Source organism: Cynocephalus volans, chromosome 15, assembly GCF_027409185.1.
Source record: "Cynocephalus volans isolate mCynVol1 chromosome 15, mCynVol1.pri, whole genome shotgun sequence".
In the NCBI taxonomy this organism is placed as follows: Eukaryota; Metazoa; Chordata; class Mammalia; order Dermoptera; family Cynocephalidae; genus Cynocephalus; species Cynocephalus volans.
Genome location: NC_084474.1, coordinates 15,373,945 through 15,381,559, shown reverse-complemented (window position 1 = coordinate 15,381,559; position 7,615 = coordinate 15,373,945).

Genomic DNA, 7,615 nt, shown 5'->3' with positions numbered 1-7,615 from the left:
TTGGTTTTGTGTAGCTGTTTAATATAACACTACAATTATATTTTATTGAAAATAAAATAATTGGGGATTTTTACCCCTTATTTGGATGGAAAGCACAAGAAGCCACATATTCATTAATATGCAGCAAACACCCTATCATCTGTTTCTGAATATTTTTACGGATTAAAATAGAAAAAGCTTAAATTGATTTTTTTCTTTGAAATTTTAATAACAGGTTCACCAGCTAGTAGGAAATATAGACATATGATAGTTTGCATTGTAATCGTAATTTCTGTGTGAGTGTGTGTTTTTTTGTTTTTGTACCTATGGGTTCAACGTTTTTGCCATCTTGATGTTGATTTTCATTTTCCTTGTCAAGATGCATGTGTCCATCCTTTCCCTCCTGACCAACATTTAGTCTTTAACTTGTAAGGTTTGGTTTAAGGTTTCAGGGTTAGCACTATGATTTCGGTACATTCTTTCATTAGGGATAAAATATGCTATTAGGGACTATAAGAATATAAATGATTCTATTATAATTGAAAATTACTTGACATTACATGAATTGAACTTATTTTCATTATTTGTTTTAGTAATTTTTTTTTTTATTTGCCAGGTTTTGTATATAGATGATTCTCTCATTATCAAGAATGAGTATGGTTGCTTTTGCCATCGTTGTTTGTACTATTAAAAATGTATCTAACCTAACCAAACTCTCAAAGTAGTAACTTTTGAGATACTCTGTAGTTTCCCTTCAGGTTGAAATAATGAAGGTTGAAAAGTTACTTTTTGATGGAATTTTTTTCTACTCAGTCTGCAGAATCTGGTTGGAAAAAAATTTTGTGACCTATCCATTGTGTCTTAACTAGAACCTTCCTTTGTGAACTGTCTTTCATTGGGTTATGTGGTTTCTCTTAATGAGAAAACTTCATGTAGGCAATCAATACCATTATTTCAGGTGACTTCAGTGCCCTTGTACCACACTGAGGAGAGGAATGTCTCATGGTTCTTTCTTTTCTTTTTTCTTTTTAATTTTTAACTCTAAAGCAGCTTTCCATTTATTTTTCTATCTTAGATCTCAGAGGTAAAATTGACCAAAGAATGTACATTCCAGACTGGTGGAATGTGCATACTTTAGGTTTGTGTGTTACACTGTCCAAAACACTTTAATTCCTCATTAGCGAACTCTGAATCTATTATGATACAAATGTTTCCAGCCAAACTCTACCAAGTGGTCACAGATTTGATAAGGTAGTGGACCTCATTAGATAGGCCTTTGTTTCGTGAAAATTCATGTAAAGTATTGGTACTTAGAACACTTGATTTTTAAACAGGACTTGGAAATTTTGAAAAGAGTATCAGAGACCTCATCTTTTTACTTTGCAATAAGATGAGGAAATCCTTTTTTCTCAGGAGAGAGGTCAACGGTGTATGTTGTTGCCAGAGTCCTGTGGTGTAAGCATTTGTTTTAATTGTTTATCAAAGTTAGGGAAGTGGTACTAGCCAATAGGAAGTAGAATTTAATTGAAGTATTTTTAAATATTAAATGGAAACTTTATAGGGCTGGCCAATTAGCTCACTTGGTTAGAGCGTGGTGCTGATAACACCCATACTGGCCGGCTGCCAAAAAAGGGGGGGGGAACTTTATGATTAATGGAAATGAAGGTAGTTCATATTAGCAAGCATGAAAACAAGATTGGTTTAGGTTTATTTTTAATTTCATTAGTCTGCAGGTAGATAATGACTTTATGAACGATGTATGTTGTGTGCAAAAGTTAAGATATTGACTGAGTTAAATGCTTTTTAAAAATAATTTGTTGGGTATAGTTTAGTCACTAATGATTTTTAAGTTCTTTTATAGAAAGTTTATTTTTTAAATTTTTTTCTTTCTAAAAGACAATATATATTGCAGAACTAGTATGAGTACAAGAAACAGTATTTATATTTATTTATATGAAACATTACTGTGCCAGAACATACCAGTAAAACACCTTCATGAGGAAGTGAGGCATGCAGTATCTCCCAGAATTACATAAAATAATTATTTTTAAAATGTAACAAAGTAAGTGCAGTTTACTTTTAGTGACCCCCCACCTCCCCAACTCCTGGCCTTCCCTTCCCTTCATATTTGCCCTTACTGAGAGGATAATTTTCCCTAAAAATTGATTTTTATGCATTGCATTTAATAGAAGCAGTGATATCAATAACATCAGAATTCATCAGCTGTCCCCCTCCTCTGCCTGTCTTCAACTCCTCTACCCTGTTCCCTATCCCCCTTGCCCATTAATGTTCCCCTTTATCTGCTTCTCTTTCTTAGCCAGGATATTACTCCTCCCAGTGCTCACCCCACATTCATATATATAGCCATTTCTTGAGACTGGCTGCTGAAATCTTATGGTAGAACTGAGGTTGTCTCTGGTAGAGTTCCCAGTGAGGGAGATTAGTCATGGTGGAGGCAAAGTTGACCATTACTTTTCAAAGACTCCTCAGAAGGTAAAGAAAAATCACCTTCAAAACCAGAAACCTTTTACCACTGTCAAGTCTAATCCAATATTCTGTCTTTACAAAGCACTTCTGACCTTTTGGTTAAGAATATAAATGTAGAAAATACAGGAGTTGGATAGATAAGCCTGCTTGAAGAAACTTGCTTTTCCCGTTAGTTTTCATACTTGTATCCCTCATTTTGGTTGAGTTTACAAGGGCCTACAAAATGGTCATATTTGTCTTTGGTATGTGATTGTGCCCTTCCCCCAATTTTAGTGTTTCTTTGTAATATTCAGATGAATTGTTTATGACTATCTAATGAAGTAACAACATTTTTGTGTATATGTTTTAAGTAACAGTTGTGCAAATTCTTCCTGTTTGCTGGCTGCTCCTTCTTGAGTATTTTGCAAATTGTGTCTCAGGAGGTGAGGGAGGGGTGGTGACTGTGAGGAGGGCTGGAAAGAAGATAGCTGGAGCTCAGGGGAGGGGTAGCAAAGGAAGCTGCAAAGCAGACATCTGCCCTGACCCGCATGATCAGAAACTCTGACCTTGTCTCAGATGTTGAATTCAAAAATGGATCTCAATCAGGTTTTGAAAGTGACAGCTATCTCTGATAGTCCAAGCATAAGTAAAGAAAGGTGGAGTGCCACTGCTGAAAAGAAAATATGTAGCTTTCCTCTCTTGGATAACCTTGAAGATGGCCTTCTGAAGATAATTTGACAGGTTAAAACAGGATCTGTTTTGATTTTTGTAACTGCAACTACCTGCCCTGGCTATGTGTTGACTGGTCTTAGAAACAGTGATTTTATTTTAGATCTTTGTTGAATTTAAGATGTATTTAGTTATATACCTACAGAAAGTCTGTCTTGTAACTGTTGTGTAAAATCAACCTAATCTGTGGTTTCATTTTTATCCTAAAAAGTTGTGCCTTAACAATAGGGCATTGTATGTTAATAAGGGAAAACAAAACCTTTTTTTAATAGATGGGGAAAATAGGAACTTTTTGCCATTAAAATTTATGTTCTTTTAATGTTTTTAATGGGAGAAATTCATTAAAAATAAATAAAATTGATATAAAATTATTTTTGCATAATCTAGCATTTACAACTAAAGTACGTTTTTATAAGAACTGGCATCTTGATGTATATAAGTCTGAAATGATACTTCATCTTTTGATTTTTAATTTAAATTTATAATATAAGAACAGGATAGATCACATTTTTACAAATTTTACTTTTAAATAAATTATTTCGGTGTGCTCTCTGTTCTTAGTCCTCCAAAGTCATTTTCGTTTTAAAAATAGCTATTTATTCATGGTCGCATGTCAGATGTTAAAAGTACTGTGTGTTGTATGACATAACAAACCAGAACAGTTCCTAAAGGGGAGAGGATTCTAATTCTGATTAGCAGTTACTACTGAGAAGGCAAGAAGAATTGAATTTTGTACTTGAAAGGGAGGTTTTGGTTTTATCAGGTGCTGGTTATGTAAATTGTTTATTTCATCAAAGCCTGGCAGGTATATGCATTCCAATTTGCCATTGGCAGAGCTTTGTGGGGTTTTTTTCTTTTTTAAATTGGGTGGTGAATTAATTTTGTCGGGAAAGGAGATTTATTAGTAGTATTCCTTTGAGATAAAATAAGCCAAACTTTTGGAAGTTAAGGATGACGAATAATATTAAAACAGCTTGTTATATATTGTTTGTAAAGGTTCCCTAAAAGTATTATAATTAGCGTAGTTTGTGTAAATTGCAAATGAAGAAACTGTGATATTTGATTAGAGTATGTTGTTAAAATTCTTTTTGAGGTGTATGTTACGTACATAGTAAATTTTTATTCAAGAATGATGTGCTCGTTCTATATATTTTTAAAATAGGTAATAAAGCATACTGAGTCATAATCAGATCAGTTAGCTTACAAAACGATTCCATATCTCTCCCTAAATTATCTCTTATAGCCTTCATCATTCATATTGTGTTAAGGAGGGAACATTTATGGACTTATAATTTTCGTGTATCCTCACTGCCCACTACCGCCAGTGGCCACAGCCAGCTTTTTCAATCTAACAGGAGAGGTGGTGTTCTGCCATGATGAACAACAGTGCCACTGCTGGGACTTTTTTTCCCCTTTTGACAGTGTTAACTTAAGCAACTAGATGTGTATACACAAGGGGGTGAGTTTACACTAAAACTGTGAAACTGTGTTTCCCGTTAATCTCTCTTTTAATGGGCTAGCAATGATAAGAAATTAAAATAAAGATACTTTATTTCGAATACTCCTTCCCCTTTCACACAGTTAAAGCTATAGGAACTAGACCATTTCCTGTTGCCTAGACAAGCTTAGGCACCACCTTTCTTAGCCTGCTATGACCTGCTTTGCCCATACCACCAAACTTAATGGGTCTCAACTTCAACCTCTACTAGGAAGTAAATACTTCTCTCCATGTTTTTATAGTTTTTTCGTACCTCACTTATAGCACCATTTTTATATGTACTGTTACTAGGCTGTAAACTTAAGAAGAGGGCGTGCGTCTTGGTGATTTCTGTATTTCCACCTCAACCCCAACACCTAGCCCAGTGTCTTGCACAAATGTGCTTAATGTGTGTTCGACTAAATTGAATAAGAGTTACTATTAGCATTAGCATGTTTCATGCCTCAGTTGTATAAGGTGGATGTTTGTTTTGTTTCTTTTGCAAGTATTTATCTTATGATTATCACCCCTCACACACTAAATTATTTTTTTAAAGTTTCTCCTTCTTTTCTTCAGATACTATCCCATTGCCAATTAACTGTAGAAAATGTGATTGCTTCCTTCCAATGACATAATTATCCTAAACTCTGCCCCTGTGTACACTTTGCCAAACAATTTAAATTCTCCAAATAAATTGGTCATGTCTGAAAGAGTTGGTGTGCTGTATTTGCTTTATTTCTTTCTCCCCCCACTTTTTTTTATTGTGATAAGACATACATAAAAATTTACTATTTTAACCATTTTTAAGTGTACAGTTCAGTGACATTAAGTACATTCACAATGTTGTGCAACCTTCACCTCTGTATTTCTAGAACCTATTCATCGCTTCCAAAGAGAAACTGTACCCTTTAAACAGTAACGTTCTGTTCTCCTCCCCTCCTCAACCCCCTGCCAGCCCCTAGAAATCTCCATTCTGCTGTCTCTATGAATGCATCTGCTTTTGAGCTCTTAGTTTTATGGGATTCTCTATCTTCTATCTCAACACATACACAGAAGTCATCTGTTTGAGAATGTATATATATGTCAAACATAGGTATAATAAAACTATAACTTGAATCGTTCATTAGACTTAAAAGTAATTAAGATGGAAGCTAGGAAAAGGAGAGCAAAAGAAGAAAAGACAGAAAAAAAGTGTAGTCGTTGAGTGTTGGTACACGTTGAGTATTCTCTACCTGAAATGCATTGGACCAGGAGTGTTTCGGATTTAGGATTTTTCTGAATTTTGGAATCTTTGCATATACATCATGAGATATCTTGGGGATGGGACCCAAGTCTAAACACATAATTCATTTAGGTTTTAAATATATCTTATACACAAAGCCTGAAGAATTTTATGCAATATTTCTAATAATTTTGTGTACGAAATATTAAGAAAATACCACAAGATCTACATAGGAAGAATAAGAGAAACTTTATTTCCAGCGGGAAAAAGGCAATCTGCAGATTGGGGAAACTTGACCTTCCGGGGAAAACCCAAAGTGCACGCTCCACAGGAGGGAGGGAGGAAACTTCATGTCTTGCAGGGTCAGCTTTACACACACATTTAGCAGGTTCATTCAGGGGAATTCTATGAATATTTATGAGGGAAGTCATCTATGTGCACAATGAGAAAACCTACATATATGTCCTATGTTCACTTTGGGATGGAGATTTAGTATTAAAATGAGGTAAATTTGGCTCTTGATGTCAAAAGATAACTTCAGGGCACAAAAGACAGTTAATGCTCAGTTTCCATGAACCTGCCAAAGCTGGTTGGAGGTTGCAGCCACTTATCAGACAAAGGTTTGCAAAGCCGACTCTCTGCCCAATAGGAGCTATGGTGGGGCTGCAAGAATGCGAGGGGTCAGTCAGCTGGCAGCAGGATGTCTGTTGGAGGTCAGCTGCGTCCAGCTGTAACTGTTTTGACCTTATTTTCTAGAAGTTGGTTTCTGCTTACTTACAGGAAAGAAGGCTGATTCATGACAGTAATGTAGATGTATTTTGTAAGTAGGAGAATGTATGTCTAACCCCTCATGCTATGGTCATTTGGTTCTGTTTAATAGTTTAAGAGCATCTCTTAAACTATTTTTGTCTGTCTATTGGGGTACATTTTAACATTTCCCCCTGTTATTAAAACTTGTTATATCAGTGCCAGGGTGGTATAGCTACCTGCCCCAGGTCCATCTGTTCCTTCGACAGGGATCATGTGGCAGAATTATAGCCAATTGAACAGCTCAAGCCAAGCAGGGTGATGAGACAGACATTTGCTAACTTCTTGAAATTTGAAGGAAGGCTTATTGATTTATTCTATCAGTTCAATATGTTTGCGCTACCATACTTTTTGTTTTAGCCACAGATTTGGAGCAGTTGATTATACATATCATGAGTATTTTAACTTAATAGAAAGATAAGTAGGATAGAGACAACAATTCTGACAACGGTACTTGAGTGGAGTTTAGGGATCATTGTGCTGCAGTGGTTTTTGCACTATCTTCTGCAATTTGTCCTATTGTGACTGACAGATTTCTTATCATATCTATTAATGTACTATCCATAGGAAGGAAGGACTATGCCTAAGAAGCTCTGCCACCAAGTGTCTTGATAACCTCCCATTAGCTCTTTTTTTGGTTTTAAGGAAATAAAAGGCGGGAGGGACCATCTTTATGATTGGGGTGGATAGAAAAAGGAGCAACATAATAGCCAAAAAGACAAAGCCCTTCAATTTGCGAACTGTTTGTACATCTATGTGCGCAACGTTGGCTTGGTGGGTTTAACCCAATGCCACATATAAAGATGTATCCTCTTGGGACACACGTTATGCCACCAAGAGTATTTGTTATTCATTAGTGGATAAGGTGTTTAAAATGTGAGTGAACCACAGATCATGTCTATTGCAGGCCTTCCAAATGCCTGCAAAACCATAAT